We start from the raw sequence: 17,724 nt of genomic DNA on the forward strand, positions 1-17,724 counted from the left end.
AGTTCCATCTTCTTACCTGTGTCTCACTGGAAGTATTGCATGATGATATTGTTTCGGTTGTCTACATCTTCTTCTTCTGCCTCCTCTTCTTCACTGTCCACAGGCTCCACAGCTGCCACAAGACCACCATCAGGCCCATCCTCCTGCAGTAAAGGCACCTGGCATCGCAAAGCCGGGTTGTGCAACATTCAGCAGGCCACGATGATCTAGCACACCTTCTTCGGTGAGTAGTATAGGGATCCACCTGTCAGATGGAGGCACTGCAATCTGGCCTTCAGGAGGCCGAAGGTGCACTTTATTATCTTCCTAGTTCACCCATGTGCCTCATTGTACCGTTCCTCTGCCGTTGTCCTGGGATTCCTCACTGGGGTCAGTAGCCATGACAGGTTGGGGTAACCAGAGTCACCTGCAAATATCGAGGGACAACTGTTAGACATACTCCAAACATTAAGGAATCTCCCATACCCAAATACCAAATGAAACTGTGTGGGGACTTTAGGCTCACCTATTAGCCACACACAGTGCCTCAGGAGTTGGCCCATCACATAATGGATGCTGCTATTCCTCAAAATGTAAGCATCATGCACTGAGCCAGGATACTTGGCATTCACATGGGAGACGTACTGGCCTGCCAAACACACCATCTGCACATTCATTGAGTGGTAGCTTTTCCGGTTTCTGTACACCTGTTCATTCCTGCGGGGGGGGACAAATGCCACATGTGTACCATCAATGGCACCAAGGATGTTGGGGATATGTCCCAGGGCATAGAACTCACCTTTCACTGTGGGCAAATCTTCCACTTGAGGGAAAACAATGTAGCTGCGCATGTGTTTCAGCAGGGCAGACAACACTCTGGACAACACATTAAAGAACATTGGCTGGGACATCCCTGATGCCATGGCCACTGCTGTTTGAAAAGACCCACTGGGCAGGAAATGGAGTACAGACAGGACCTTCACTAGAGGGGGTATTCCTGTGGGATGGCCGATAGCTGAAATCAGGTCTGGCTCCAACTGGGCACACAGTTCCTGGATTGTTGCACGATCAATTCTGTAAGTGATAATTATGTCTCTCTCTTCCATTGTCGACAGGTCCACCAGGAGTCTGTACACTGGAGAATGCCGCCATCTCATCACCTGCCCCAGCGGACGTGCCCTATGGAGGAGAACAGTGAGCAGAGGGTCATACAACACTTAGGTATCACAATGCTTTTTTGCAAAAACGTTACAATATCTCCATGTGCCTTTGTCTGTCCATATTCCTGGCATAAATAGGTGTGATGCAGTTATTTGGCCTGCCATATGGCCCACTGAAATGGCGGCTGCCTGACCTGTAAGATGGGACAAGGGAAAATGAGGTAACTGCACTGGCGTTGTACACCATCGTGGTAGGCGGTCGAAGACCACGGCGCAATTCAGCATTGGTTAACATTGGGCCCTATGGGTTCCTGGAGCCAGTGATGATGTACGCCGGTGGTGACGGTACGCACCGCAGCGGACGTGGCCGCCATTTTCTAACTGTTCATTCACTTGATACCTGACCTTCAACAGGAGAGGACCTACACTGCAATTGCTGCTGTGACCTGTGTCTGGAAGCGACGATGGCTACAGTGTCTAGGGAAAGGACCCCTGCCTTCACTTCAGAGGAGTTGGAGAAACTAGTGGATGGGGTCCTCCCCCAGTACACGCAACTGTACCGTCCTCCAGACAAACAGGTGAGTACACTGTGAGCATGGTGGATGGCACATGATTGTATGGAGTGTCGTTGATGGAAGAGGGAGGGGAGGGGGACAGGCCAGCATGTGAGGATAGTGTGTGTGGATGTATGTCTGGGCCAGGGTGGGAGGTTTTTAGGCAATGCGTGAGAAGAACTGTACGGGATAGTAACATCCATTCTTACTTCACTTTTCCTCTAGGTCAGTGCCCACCAGAAGAAGGGGATTTGGCGTGCCATCTTCAAGGAAGTGCGGACTCTGGGGTCTACAATAGACGGAGCACCCACTGCCGGAAAAGATGGGAGGGCCTGCGCCGCTGGAGCAAGAAGACGGCAGAGGCCCAGCTGGGGATGGCCTCCAAACGTGGAAGGGGTGCCCGTCACACCATGACCCCCCTGATGTACTGGATCCTGGCGGTGGCATATCCGGATTTGGATTGGCGTTGAGGGCATCACAGCAGCCACAAGGGGGTGAGTACACTCTCATTCAGCTGACTCTGCGTGCTTGACGAGGTGTCTGGGTGGGGGTGGTGACCTGTGGGTTCCCCTAGGCAAGGGCATACACGCAAAGGGAGACCCATTGTTTTGAAGCCTCATTCCCAGTCCAACCCCAAAGGTGGTATTTGTCCTCTACACCTAGTCAGGCTCCCAGGGGTGCCAGCTGTGCATGAAATGGGTCTAGACAGAGTCCCCCTTGGGCATGTGCTTTTCCCCTGCACTGTTAGTGCATGGCTTAGTGCATAGGGCTGCTCCCTGTGTGTTGTGTCCGCCAACGGTAGTGGTGTTGCATGCACTGACAATATGTATCTTCTGTCTTTCCCCCCCCTTTTTGTTTTGTCACCCTGTTCCTGCGTACACTAGCATCATCTGACGGAGGAGCAGTGGCACCAGAGCAGGAGGGAGCTGCATCCCACATGGCCCTGGAAGGTGAAGTAAAGGAGTCTGAAGGCACCTGTGGGATGGAGGGCGAGGGGAGCTCCACGACGGGGACAGGAGCATACACCAGCGACAGCGACTTCTCCTCTGATGGGAGCTCCTTTGGGGTGGCGGGCACCTCTGTGCCCACCAAGTCAACAGGTACAGCCACCACCCCCCTACCAGCACTGCCCTCCCAGCAGCCCCTCAGCGTGTGTCCCGTGCCCGCTCACCCAGGAGGGTGGGCATATCTTTTGCCCCAGGCACCTCAGGCCCGGCTCCAGTCAGCCCTGCTGCCTCAGTGAGGAGGCCGTTGACCTCGTGAGGTCCCTCACTGTTGGGCAATCTACCATTTTGAATGCCATCCAGGGTGTTGAGAGGCATTTGCAGCAAACAAATACATACCTGGAGGGCATTCATTCTGGCCAGGTGGCCCGACAGAGAGCATTTCAGGCTCTGGCTTCAGCACTGATAGCAGCCATTGTCCCTGTGTCCAGCCTCCCCCCTCCAACTTCCTCCACCCAGACCCAATCCCCTGTTCCTCAACCTATCCGAAGCACACCATCAGGCCAGCATGCACACTCATCAACACACAAGAGTGGACATGGCAAACATAAGCACCACACATCCCACAGGCACTCACACAAGCACCATCCCCATGCAGACAAAGCAACATCCACTGCCTCCACTCTGTCTCCCTCCTCCACATCCTCCTCCTCCCTCCCTGTCTCGTCTCCACTCACACCTGCATGCACCACATTCTCAGCCACTATCTCCATCACCTGCACGCCCATCACCACACACCGCTCACGTGCACTCACCACCCCCACTGCCATTCACACATCCCCTGTGTCCTGTCCCAGTGTGTCTGTCAGCCCTCCTCCCAAAGTACACAAACGCAGGCACACACCCACCCAACAGCCATCCACCTCACAACAGCCTCTGGCCCATGCACCTTCACCCAAATTCAGCAAACGTACACCTCCTACAACTACTACCTCTTCCTCCACTCCCAAACCCCCTCTATCTTCCCATCCCAGTGTGTCTACTAAACATTTCCTGGCAAACATTGACCTCTTCCCTACACCTCCCCCCGTCCCTCCCCTAGGGCAAGGCTGTCCAGGTCCCAGCCCAGCACCTCAGCCACCAAATCCCCAAGCACAGTGGTCCCAGCAACTCCGGTCTCATTGAAGGCACCACCCATCAGGGGTGTCAGTGTGCCACCTAGCGAAGCCAAGGAGCAGGCAATTCCACCACCTGCCAAGGTGAAGAAGGTGCCCACATGCCAGAGGGAGAAGCCACACTTACCAGCAAGCAAGTGCTCCTCCAAACCAAAAGGGAACAGTGGCAAGATACCAGCAGCAACATCAAAGGTGGGGAAGGGACACAAGCCGAAGAGCAGGTCAGGACAGGGCACGGTGGCTCCGACTGATGGACCAGAGTCACCCCTTCTGTCAACCACTACACCAACCTGTAAGGCGGTGGACACCGCCACCTGCACCGCCACCTGCACTGCCACCTGCACTGCCACCTGCACTGCCACCAGCACCACCACCTGCACGTCTGCTTCCTCAGCAACAGTCCCCAGCATCTTCCCCAGAGGGCAGCCGTCTGAGGCTGCAGGAGACGTCCTGCTGTGTCCCTCACCCAGTGAAGACACATGCACCACCGCTAGCACCGCCGCCACAGACACCGCCGCAACCACCGCCACCTGCCCCTCAACGTGCTCAGACAGTGCCACCACAGCTGACATGGCAATCATCCCCAGTGGGCAGCCGTCCGAGGCTGCAGAAGACATCCTGGACCCTTCCCAGCATCCATGAGGCATGACTCTCAGCACTGGTTGTACCTGAAGGTGGCAGGCGAAGTCGCAGCAGGGTGGAGTGTGTCTCTGCCTCCATGGCGTATCATGCTACCTGTTCCCAGACAATCTTGTGGCACACACACCCATATGAGGGAATGGGACCTGCCACACTGCATGTGAAGCACTCTGGGCACGAAGCCCCCTCCAGAACCAGTGGAGAGATATATCCACTTCCTCAGTCCTTGGCAGGATGAATCACTCTGGGCACCAAGCCCCCTCCAGAACCAGTGGAGAGCATGAATCACTCTGGGCACCAAGCCTCCTCCAGAACCAGTGGAAAGATATATCCACTTCCTCAGTCCTTGGCAGGAGGAAGCACTCTGGGCACCAAGCCCCCTCCAGAACCAGTGGAGAGATACATCCACTTCCTCAGTCCTTGGCAGGAGGAAGCACTCTGGGCACCAAGCCCCCTCCAGAATCAGTGGAGAGATACATCCACTTCCTCAGTCTTTGGCAGGATGAAGAACCCTGGGCACCAAGCCCCTCCAGAACCAGTGGAGAGATACATCCACTTCCTCATTCCTTGGCAGGATGAAGCGCTCTGGGCACCAAGCCCCCTCCAGAACCAGTGGAGACTGACATCCACTTGTGAGACTGTGGCTTTTCACTCCCCAGGATCGAGCAGTGGGCAAACCACCCACTGGAAAGACTTGTGAGACTGTGGCTTTGCTCTCCCCAGGATATAGCAGTGGGCAAACCACCCACTGGAAAGACTTGTGAGACTGTGGCTTTGCACTCCCCAGGATACAGCAGTGGGCATGGAGCCCCCTCGTGGAGCAGTGGCGTCGTGCGTTCATCCTGCTGAGGTGCCCCACTCCCCCTCCCCCTGAGGTGCCTTTTTCATTTCGATCTGATGCCCCTTAATATCCGAACTTGTGTAGTTGGTGTGCATATTTGTATATACTGTTTTTTGAAATTACACTATCTGATTTTTATTGATTACAATTGTTACAGTCATTTCCTTTTGTCCTTGCGTTCTTCCAGGGGGCGAGGGGTTGTATATGTAATGTTGCTGCATGTATTTGTCTGTATGGTATTGTGGGTGAGGGTGGGGGTGGGGGTATTGCATGTTGCCTGTGTGTGTCACTCTCTTTTCCCTCCCACCCTCCCCTGTGTTGTAGGTGCAGTACTCACCGTGGTCGTCGACAGCATCTTTCCTGCTCCCGATACAAGAGGAGGAAGACCAGCATGGAGAGGACCTGTAGTTCGGCTCCATGGCGTCCTGGTTCCTCGTTGGGTTTCCGTTCCAATTCCCATTTGTGCCGTGCTTTTGATAGCGTTGGTACCGCCCCGGAAAAGGTGGCGAATAGGCCTCTTGTAATAGTGTGGGCGGTACTTTGTCTTCCACCTGTCTGTTGGCGGTTACCGCTGCGGTGTTTGTTTCTGCCGCCGTGGCGGTCAGAGTGTTAAAGTGGCTGTCTATGTTGGCGGTTTTCGCCATGGTCGTGATAAAAAAAAATTGGGATGCCGGGCTGTTGCCGGTATTACCGACAGCCAGGGTTGTAATGAGGGCCATTATCTCTTGAAGAAAACATGTGCGACAAAGCAACACCATAAGCTATGGATAGCAGCATTAACAATGTAATTCAGCAATAAAGTTTGTCACTCATTTGTCACTGTCCACGTCGCCCCTAACAGCCTACCTAACCAGGATAAGCATTAGCATGGGGGTCTTCATGCAGAAACAATTTAGGTAAAAACATTAATTTAAAAAAAAATCTACCTAAAAGTGAATCTCTGTAAAAACAGTGCAATTGGTACCTAGAAGAAAAGGCACAAAATCGTCAGTCACATTTCATAGTTACCTATCCAGGATGGATCAGCAACAAGTCAGTCTTCGTCTTCAGGTCATCAATAGCCAGCTACAGATCAGGCTCACAGAGTATGAGCCCAATATCAGCACCTTGGACAGTGTCTCCTGACGTCATCAACTTTCTCCTCACAGTTCTGAATCCTCACCCTTTGTCATGACTTTTTATTAGGGTCGCCCAGTTCATCCCACTAATTGCTAATTGGTCAGTCTATCGGAAGTTATGACTCTAACCTATAGTTTTTGTTTACCAAATCTTTGAGTTCCATATGTCTTGTGTCCAATAAAACTGATTGGTTCTTCTTGCGATGAGAACATCATCCGGCTCTTCAGGTGACGAAATTGTTGCATACGAGTCTTCAGTCAGTGCCTCTATTGTTCAAGTCCTGGGAAAGTACATTTAGCCTACACTACACATAATTGTATCAAATTGTCTTCATCATCTCCTGTCCTTTGGTACATTGCAGAATGTTCTAGCTGAGCGGCCTGAACTCTGAGCGGTTCAAGGTCCCCGTGTCCAGTTACCAGTCCTTTGCAAGGCATTAAAATTCTCCATGTTCAGAGCAAGCGAGGCCCAGTGAAACCAGGCCCTTATTCCGGCTAATTTAAGAATATGAATTAATATAAAACATAGGTTATACATTTCGTTATGACATATTAGTGCATTTTTCTTATATGTTTTTCATTATTTTGCATCTTTTTGTTCTTTTAGTACATATGGTGATCACTCCCAGAGGGCACATTTTCAAACGCGCACATTATTTTTCTCCAATTAATTTCTCTATGCATTTTTCTCATTAGTAAACACACACATAAGTTATTAGAAATTTCTTAATTAACGTATCTGCTCCATCACCTTCCTAATTAGTACTCACATTGAAATGGCGAAGTCTCCTGCTCCAAGGATGCCTTCTGCATTCTAGGGGAGCATTTTATCCCGTTTGCAGGCCAACTCATACTGTCTGACTTAAAACATCTTTGGCAAACAGAACCAACAATGTGCTGATATTTACAGTCCGATGAGTATCTCCTATGCAATTTCCTCGCCTTTCTTTTTCTTTCAAGTGCAAGTATTTGCACATTAGGAAGTGTACTCTATGTGTAACCTTTGTAGTAGATGTCTCAGGTGTTTCATTAGTGTTCTGTTCCCAGAAACATTCCTTTTTAGGAACCTGGATACCATACTTCCATTGTAATGGTTGCATTTGAATTTTTATAAAAGTAAAAAGTGAAAGTAAAGTTTACTGTAATATCAAATGTAATAATGATAATGTTATTGCATTATAAAAGTAAAATAATTTATGTCAATAATAGGATGTTGATAAGGTGAATAGAACCTCTGGAATTCCTTCATCCTCATCCAGAACTTCAGGTTTCTCAAGGAGACTGGAAGGACTGGTTTCATAAAAAAAATTAAACAGATAGGATAATAGGGGCCTGATTTATGAAAAGTTAGTGCCACCTTTATATCATTTTTTGAGGCAAAAGCGGCAAAAACTTACAAAATGTAATGATATTTTGTAAGTTTGCACCACTTTTATGCAAAAAAATTACGTAAAGGTGGCGCTAACTTTTCATAAATCAGCCCCTAAGTGTCATGGTACAATGGCCCATATTTATACTTTTTGACGCAAAACTGCGCCAACGCAGTTTTGCGTCAAAAAAATTAGCGCCGGCTAACGCCATTATGAAGTGCCATGCGGGCGCCGTATTTATTGAATGACGTTAGCCGGCGTTAGCCGCCGTCGCCGTCTGGTGTGCGTTAAAAAAAACGACGTACACCAGGCAGCGCTGGCGTAGGGGGATATGGAGCTTGGGCGTCAAGAAATGGGGCAAGTCAGGTTGAGGCAATTTTTGCGCCTCAACCCGATTTGCGCCATTTTTTTTCACTCCCAACCCCCATAGAAATGACTCCTGTCTTAGCAAAGACAGGAGTCATGCCCCCTTGCCCAATGGCCATGCCCAGGGGACTTCTTTCCCCTGGGCATGGTCATTGGGCATAGTGGCATGTAGGGGGGCACAAATCAGGCCCCCCTATGCCACAAAAAAATAAAAAAATAAAACTTACCTGAACTTACCTTAATGTCCCTGGGATGGGTCCCTCCAGCCTTGGGTGTCCTCCTGGGGTGGGCATGGGTGACAGGGGGTGTCCCTGGGGGCATGAGAGGGCACCTCTGGGCTCCTTCAGAGCCCACAGGTCCCTTAACGCCTGCCTTTTGCAGGCGCTAAAAAACTGCGCAAAAGCGGCCGTACGTCATTTTTTTTTGACCCGCCCACTCCCGGGCGTGATTTTTGCCCGGGAGTATAAATCCGACGCACATGCCTCGGAGTCGATCTTTTAGACGGGAACGCCTACCTTGCATATAATTAACGCAAAGTAGGTGTCCACGCTAAAAAATGAAGCTAACTCCATGGACTTTGGCGCTAGACGCGTCTAACGCCAAAGTATAAATATGGAGTTAGTTTTGCGTCAAAATTGCGTAAAAAAAAACAACGCAATTTCGGCGCAAACGGAGTATAAATATGCCCCAATATATTTAAATATTGTAACTACTTAAAGGGATAGTTTAGAATATATAGCAGTATATGTATGTGTACAGCACACAAAGGTCAGGAACCACTGGCAAAGCCAATAGATCTGTCTTGTATGTTTTTTTGTAAGTGGCTTTATCAAAGTTTGTGTGCAGCTCTAGGAATCTGCTGGGCATGCTTAACAGCAGAAAAGATCTGCAAGCAGGGGAGAAAAGCCACCCGGAGTGCTCTTGTGGTGAGCAGCATCCTGGCTACAGGAAAACGTGCATCACTGTATGAGCAGCATCCTAGAAGTAGGGGAAAAAGTCCACTAAGTAGGTATTACATCACACCTTTTTATCCCATGGGCCACAGCACGAACCACTGCTCACTCCACTGCCTCCCTGGCATCCCACATTATACAGTGTGATGCCATTAACACATCTGCACCCGGGGAAATTTTGCAAGGGGGCCTCAGAGGGCCATTCTTCACCTCGCTTGTTCGATGGGCTGGAGGCATTCTTCTCCTCAGGGGCCATGTTCTTGCTGTCTGTAGTTTCTTCTTCCCAGAAATTCTGAGGAAATAGTTTTCCTTAACCAATCCATCATGGATGCTCTATCATGTATTCCTGCCAGCATTTCCCATTCCATCATGGTGGCCTCAATTGTTCCTCTATGCCACTTTTATGGGTATATAAGGAGCAGAGCTGTCTTTGTCCTTTGCCTTGCAATAGTCCTTGCTCCTGCTGGTCTGTTTTTGCTCTTTGCTTCTGTTGGTGTATCCTCACTCCTTCTGCTGTCTCATTGCTCCTGCTGGTGATTCTTGCTCCTCTTGCTTCTCTTCTGAACCTTTCTATTCTCCTGGTTCTGGCATTTCCACTTGCCTTATCTGTGCCTTCTGAGCCTTGCTGCAGTCTTATGCAGTCATTACAACATTGGCGGTAAAAGCCGCTTACCGCCATGCAGAAGACCGCCAACACACCGCTGAGGCCGTGGAAATACGCCACATCTATTATGACCCACAACACGGAATCTGCCAATATTCAGACACCCACACAAGTCCGCCACACCAAAGGTCAGTGATAAACTGGCGAAAACAAAACCTCCGCTGTCACACCAACAGAAATACGCCCACACCATCACGACCCACGAGCCGCGCTCAAAATACACACACATCTCCAAAACACAGCCACATTGGACAAATCAAACTAAACACACCTGATACACATACACTCCCACACACCCAATACAATATAAAACACACACCCACATCACCCACAAACCACTCCAACCACAATTACTGAGAGAAGGCCAGAGAGAGACACCACCATCAACAATACTAGCATCCACAGGCACACAACACCATCACCCACATAACTTCTACGCACCTCACACTACACACCACTACATATCAGCACACTTATCACCCCAAACACCACCCCACACATCACCTACACCACCCCATGGCACAGCAAAGACACCGCAGGTTCTCAGAGGAGGAGCTTAGGGTCATGGTGGAGCAAATCGTCCGGGTAGAGCCACAGCTATTCGGAGCACAGGTGCAGCACACCTCCATTGCTAGGAAGATGGAGCTATGGCGAAGAATAGTGGACAGGGTCAACGCAGTGGGACAGCACCCAAGAAATTGGGAGGACATCAGGAAGAGGTGGAACGGCCTACGGGGGAAGGTGCGTTCCGTGGTCTCAACACACCACCTTGCGGTTCAGCGGACTGGCGGCGGACCCCCACAACTAACAACATGGGAGGAGCAGGTCATGGCGATTCTGCATCCTGAGGGCCTCGCAGGAGTAGGTGGAGGAATGGACTCTGGTAAGTCAAATCTTAACTATTACATCCCCCACCCTACCTGCATGCCAGCACATACCCTCACCCTCACCCCCATCACTCTAACTCCTCACAAATGTCCCAACATCACAAACCACACATCCTAACACCAAGCCCTGCATGCAACAACAAAGCATGGACACCCATCACTAAAGCATGGCCACTGCACATACCCATACACCCCCCAAACCATCATCACACAAGGTCCCACACAGAAATGCATGCACTCAGGTACACGGTCACAAACGCATTGCACACCATGGCACACACAGATGTAATAAACATCCTTTTATACCCCTGCAGAACCCCTACCCAACGTCACCGGACAGGAGGGTCCACACATGTCCACACCACCAACAGAAGAGGTCCACAGTGATGACAGCACCTCTGTCCAACTGGATCTAGATGACCAGCCTGGCCCATCAGGGAACTCGGGACAGTCGGTTCCCCTCACACTGGCACAGGCCACCACAGAGCTTCCCCCCTCTGGAAACACCAGCACAGCACCCACCCAGCGGGCCCATACCTCCGTCCCCAGGACACATCAATCAGCAGTGTGTCCACCACAACAGGGAATCCAGGCTAACCCACCACCCCAAAAACAACAGGGACCTGGGGGCAGTGGTAGTGGGCACATGGTCCAGGGGACGGAGGCCCAGGAACACAGGGGAACTGGGAGGGCTGCTGTGCGACAGGGGGAGGACAGGCCAAGGGAACCCACTCTCCACAAGGCCCTCTCCGACATCCTGGGAGCCTACCACCACTCCCAGGAGACAATGGCAACGCTACTGACCAAGTTTTAGGAGACACAGCGCCTGCAGGAGGAACAGTATTTGGGCTTCAGGGAGGAACTCAGAGCCATCAATTCCACCCTGGGCACCATCATAGGGGGGCTGAAGGAAGTACTCAACACCAGGAGGGACACTGTGGCACTACAAGGGGCCCCTGACACTAGCCTGGACGGTGAACTGCCCACCACCTCCGCCAGCGCTAGTGGACAGGAGGCACCGCCACAGGACCACCACACCAGCACCCCACCCCCTGCAGAGGGAGAACCACCCCACAAACGGTCCCTGAGATCCAGGACAAAGGCAGAGAACGATGCCAAGATCCCACCAAGAAATGAGACCACCCTGAATGTCATCCTTCTGTCCCACTTTGTCACCCTGTCCATCCTTAAACTGCCCCAGCTCCACTTCCTATGCCCATTTGGGCAATGCACCTGTGAGACTAATAGACTGGACTCTGCCATGGACATTCCTCCGCCATCACCCCTCACCATTTTGCTACCCCCTCCAATATTGAGCACTAAAATAAACACCCTTAAAGCACAAAACAATCTAGAGTCAGTCTGTGATTTTGAAATAGTGTATTAGCAATTACTGTGGCAAAAAGCTCTTTCATTTGTAATGTCAACATACCTATGTCACACAGCTCTAGTCCATGAGGAATCAAAGCAGATGTCACACATTGGGACCCACATCTGTGAAATCGTAAGGGAAAGTAACAACTCAGTGACCATACACTGGGTGAGAACGACAGACAGTAGAGAGGTAGTAGTGTGTAAGTACATGTAGTAGGCAGGTTTGTGTTCTTGCCTGTGTTTTACTGGAAATATTGCTGGATCACTGAGTCCCTGTTGTCCATGTCTTCTTCTTCTGCTTCCTCGTCTTCACTGTCCACAGGCTACACAGCTGCAACAACACCGCCAGCTGGACCATCCTCCTGCAGAAAAGGCACCTGTCATCGCAAAGCCAAGTTGTGAAGCACACAGCAGGCCACGATGATCTGGCACACCTTCTTTGGTGAGTAGAATAGGGATCCACCTGTCATATGGGGGCACCTGAACCTGGCCTTCAGGAGGCCGAAGGTCTGTTCGATCACCCTCCTAATTCGCCCATGGGCCTCATTGTAGCGTTCCTCTGCCCTTGTCCTGGGATTCCTCACTGGGGTCAGTAGCCATGACAGGTTGGGGTAACCAGAGTCACCTGCAAATGGCGAGGGATAACTGTTAGACACACACTAACCTGTAGGGATATACCCAGACCCAGAGAACCATTCCCTCTGTCTTGCTTCCAGGTGCTCACCTAATAGCCACACACAATGCCTCTGGAGTTAACCCATCACATAAGGGATGCTGCTATTCCGCAGGATGTAGGCGTCATGCACTGAACCAGGGAACTTGGCATTCACATGAGAGATGTACTGGTCTACCAAACATACCATCTGTACATTCATCGAATGATAACGCTTCCGGTTTCTGTACACCTATTCACTCCTGTGGGGGGGGGGACCAAAGTCACATGGGTCCCATCAATGGCACCTATGATGTTGGGGATGTATCCCAGGGCATAGAAATCACCTTTCACTGTAGGCAAATCCTCCACCTGAGGGAAAACGATGTAGCTCTGCATGTGTTTCAGCAGGGCAGACAACACTCTGGACAACACGTTGAAAAACATAGGCTGCGACATCCCTGATGCAATGGCCACTGTTGTTTGAAATGACCCACTTGCAAGGAAATGAAGCACTGACAGCACATGCACTTGAGGGGGGATTCATTTGGGATGGCGGATAGCTGACATCAGGTCTGGCTCCAGCTGGGTACACAGTTCCTGGATTGTGGCACGGTCAAGCCTGTATGTGATGATCACATGTCTTTCCTCCATTGTCAACAGGTCCGCCAACGGTCGGTACACCGGAGGATGCCGCCATCTCCACACATGTCCCAGCAGACGGTGCTTATGAAGGACAACAGCGAGCACAGAGTCAACCAACTCAGAGGTACGTACCCACAGCTTACACAGAAGACGAATCATAATCCAAAAAGTGGCCTGTATGTGTGTTGAGTCTAGGCCTAGGTATGTGTGACGCAGTTAAAAATTAAGTAATGTGGGCCCTAAAATGGCGGCTGCCTGACCTCTAAAGTGGGACAATAGGATGTGAGATAACAGCGCTGGCGTTGTACACCGTCGCAGTAGGTGGTCAAAGACCGCAGCGAAATGCTGCATTGGTTAACATTGGACCCTATGGGTCCCAGGAGTCAATGACGATGTACGCCGGCGGTGACGGTACGCACCGCCGTGGACATGACTGCCATTTTCTATCTGTTTAATCACTCGATACCTGATCTTCGACAGGAGAGGACCTACACTGCCAGTGCTGCTGTGACCTCGGTCTGGAAGAGACAATGGCTCGAGTGTCTGGGGAAAGGTCCCCTGCCTTCACATTGGAGGAGTTGGAGAAACTCGTGGATGGGGTCCTCCCCCAGTACACGCTACTCTATGGTCCTCCAGACAAACAGGTAAGTACTCTGGGAGCATGCTGTATGGGCTATGCCTGTGTGGAGAGGGGTAGATGTAAGAAGGAAGGGGGTAGAGTGCGGCGTGCATGAAACAACGGTGAGTGCATGTGCCACGTGCCAAGGGTAGGGATGGGGGCCAATAACTGTGACAGTGCAGTTGGTAATAAGTTTCTCTTCCCCCTGTACAAATCATGCAGGTCTGCGCCCACCAGAAAAAAGATATTTGGCGTGCCATCGCCAAGGACGTCCGGACCCTGGGGGTCTACCACAGACGGAGCACCCACTGCCAGAAAAGATGGGAGGACATTCGCCACTGGAGCAAGAAGATGGCGGAGGCTCAGCTGGGGATGGCCTCCCAATGTGGGAGGGGTGCCCGTCACAACATGACCCCCCTGATGTTCAGGATCCTGGCAGTGGTGTACCCGGAGTTGGATGGGCACTTGAGGGCATCACAGCAGCCACAAGGGGGTGAGTACACTCTCATCCTGCTGATTTAGCGCGCAGTGGAGAGGCCTGGGTGGGGGAGGTGGGCTGTGGGTTTTCCTAGGCTAGGGCGAGTTAAGTAGGCAAGGTCCCTCCATAAGGCAGGCCATGTGGTACCCCACTCCACCTCTGTAGAGTGCCAAGTACACCTAGTCATGCCCCTGTATCATCCATGTGTGCAGATGTCGTCCATAGCCTAGTAGGCCATTTCCCTGGAATTGAACAGTGGAGCCCAAGAGCGCGGCGTAGTGCAGGGGGCTTCTGTGTCTGTCGTGTCCACCAGTGGTAGCGGTAATGCATGCACTCAACATGTCTTTCTTCTGTCGTCGTCCCCCCCTTTTTGTGGTCTCCCTGTTCTTGTGTGCAATAGCATCATCAGGCGGTGGAGCAGTGGCATCGGAGCACGAGGGAGCTGCATCCCACATGGGCCTGGAGGGCGAAACTACGGACTCAGAGTTCACCAGTGGGTCGGAGGGCGAGGGGAGCTCCACGGCGGGGACAGCAGCTGAAACCAGCGACACAGACTCATCCTCTGATGGGAGCTCCCTTGTGGTGGCAGCAACATCTGTGCCCCGCATCTACAGGTACAGCAGCCACCCCCCCTACCAGCACCGCCCTCCCAGCAGCCCCTCAGCCTTTGCCCCATGCCCGCTCACCCAGGAGGGTGGGCATCACCTTCACCCCAGGCATCTCAGGCCCTGCCCCAGTCACCCCTGCTGCCCTCAGTGAGGAGGCCATTGACCTCCTCAGGTCCCTCACTGTTGGTCAGTCTACCATTTTGAATGCCATCCAGGGTGTAGAAAGGCAGTTGCACAAACAAATGCATTCCTGGAGGGCATTCATTCTGGTCAGGCGGCCCTTCAGAGAGCTTTTCAGACTCTGGCCTCAGCACTGATGGCAGCCATTGTCCCTGTCTCGAGCCTCCTCCCTCCAACTTCCTCCACCCAGACCCATTCCCCTGTACCCCAGCCTATCCCAAGCACACCTTCAGACCAGCATGCACACAAGTCAACACACAAGGGAAGCTCAGGCAGACATAAGCACCACACATCCCACAGGCAATCACGCAAGCATCACACACATGCAGACACACCAACATCCACTGCCTCCACTGTGTCCCCCTCCTCCTTGTCTCCCTCCTCCCTCCCAGTCTCGTCTCCACTCACACATGTATGCACTGCATCTACAGCCACTACGTCCCTCTCCAGCACACCCACCACCACACTCCGCTCACGTGCAGTAACCACCCCCACCACCATTCACACGTCCCCTGTGTCCTCTCCCAGTGTGTCTGTGACGCCCCCTCCCAAGATACACCAACGCAGGCACACACCCACCCAACAGCCATCTACCTCACGACAGCCTCCAGCGCATGCACCTTCACCCAAAGTCAGCAAACGAACACCTCCTACAACCACAACCTCTTCCTCCACTCGCAATCCCCCTCAACCTACCCGTCCCAGTCTCTCCCAAAAACTTTTCCTGTCCAACCTTGACCTCTTTCCCACACCTCCCCCACCCCGTCCTTCTCCTAGGTCCCGAACTAACACCTCAGCCACAACATCTTCGGGACCAGTGGTGTCTGTAGTCACCGGAATATGGAGTGCACCGGCCACCAGGGCAGCCAGTGTGGCACGGAGCCACAGCATAGACAGTCCCCCACCTGTGAAGCATCAAAGTTTGGCCAGTGCCTGGCAGGAGAGGGGAAGACTCCAGCCACCAAAGCCGCTCCCAGGGGTCCCGGTGGGAGTGTGGAGTCAGCTGCGACACCTTCCAAGGTGGGGAAGGGACACAAGAAACCAGGAAAGTCTGGGAAGAGCAGCATGGCAGAGGAGACCGCCATCATCGCCGCTGCCCAGGAGGTCACAGCCATCATCCCCGCTGCCCAGGAGGCCACAGCCATCATCCCCACTGCCCAGGAGGCCACAGCCGTCATCCCCGCTGCCCAGAAGGCCACAGCCATCATCCCCACTGCTCAGGAGGCCACCGCCATCATCCCCGCTGCCCAGGAGGCTACCGCCATCATCCCCGCTGGGCCAGAGAGGACTGCCACCACAAGCCCCGCTGGGCTAGAGAGGACCGCCACCACAAGCCCCGCTGGTCTAGAGAGGACCGCCACCACAAGCCCCGCTGGGCTAGAGAGGACCGCCACCACAAGCCCCGCTGGGCCAGAGAGGACCGCCGGCACAAGCCCCACTGGGCCAGAGAGGACCGCCACCACAAGCCCCGCTGGGCCAGAAAGGACCGCCAGCACAAGCCCCGCTGGGCCAGAGAAGACCGCCAGCACAAGCCACGCTGGGCTAGAGAAGACCGCCAGCACAAGCCCCGCTGGGCTAGAGAGGACTGCCAGCACAAGCCCTGCTGGGCTAGAGAGGACTGCCAGCACAAGCCCCACTGGCCCAGAGAGGACCGCCAGCAGCTGAGTCACTGCAAAGGAGCCTGCCGCTCCAAGCACCGCTGAACAGGGCACCGCCGCCTCAAGCTCCGCTGAACAGGGCACCACGATCTCAAGCCCCGCTGAACAGGCACCGCCGCCTCAAGCACCGCTGAACAGGGCACCGCCGCCTCAAGCACCGCTGAACAGGGCACCGCCGCCTCAAGCACAGCTAGCCCATGAACGCCAAGGGCACTGACGCTATTGAGTCCGTCACGGGCAGGAAGAAGCACTCTGGGCACAAAGCCCCCTCCAGAACCAGTGGAGAGATACATCCACTACCTCTGTCCTTAGCAGGATGAAGCACTCTGGGCACAAAGCCCCCTTCAGAACCAGTGGAGACTGTTATCCATTTGAGAGACTGTGGCTTTGCTCTCCCCAGGATGGAACAGTGGGCAACCCACCCACTGTAGAGACTTGAGAGACTGTGGCTTTGAACTCCCCAGGATGGAACAGTGGGCAACCCACCCACTGTAGAGACTTGAGAGACTGTGGCTTTGCACTCCCCAGGATGGAACAGTGGGCAACCCACCCACTGTAGAGACTTGAGAGACTGTGGCTTCGCACTCCCCAGGATTGAACAGTGGGCATGTGGCCCTCTCGTGGAATTGGTGTCGTGCCTTCAACCCGCTGATGTGCCCCCCCCTTCCCCTCCCCCTGAAGTGCCTGTTTTCTTGCTCTCTGATGCCCCTGCAGTGTTCTCTCCATCATGGTCGGGGATCTTGTGTGGGCCTCGCCCATACCGTGTGGGCCCGGTGTTCCACGGACTTAATTGGAGCACTACCTGGACTACTATGCTTGGTGTATATTTTGTTTATGGTGTATATATATATTTTTGCCTA

This window comes from Pleurodeles waltl, chromosome 8 (assembly GCF_031143425.1).
Source record: "Pleurodeles waltl isolate 20211129_DDA chromosome 8, aPleWal1.hap1.20221129, whole genome shotgun sequence".
NCBI classification, from domain to species: Eukaryota; Metazoa; Chordata; class Amphibia; order Caudata; family Salamandridae; genus Pleurodeles; species Pleurodeles waltl.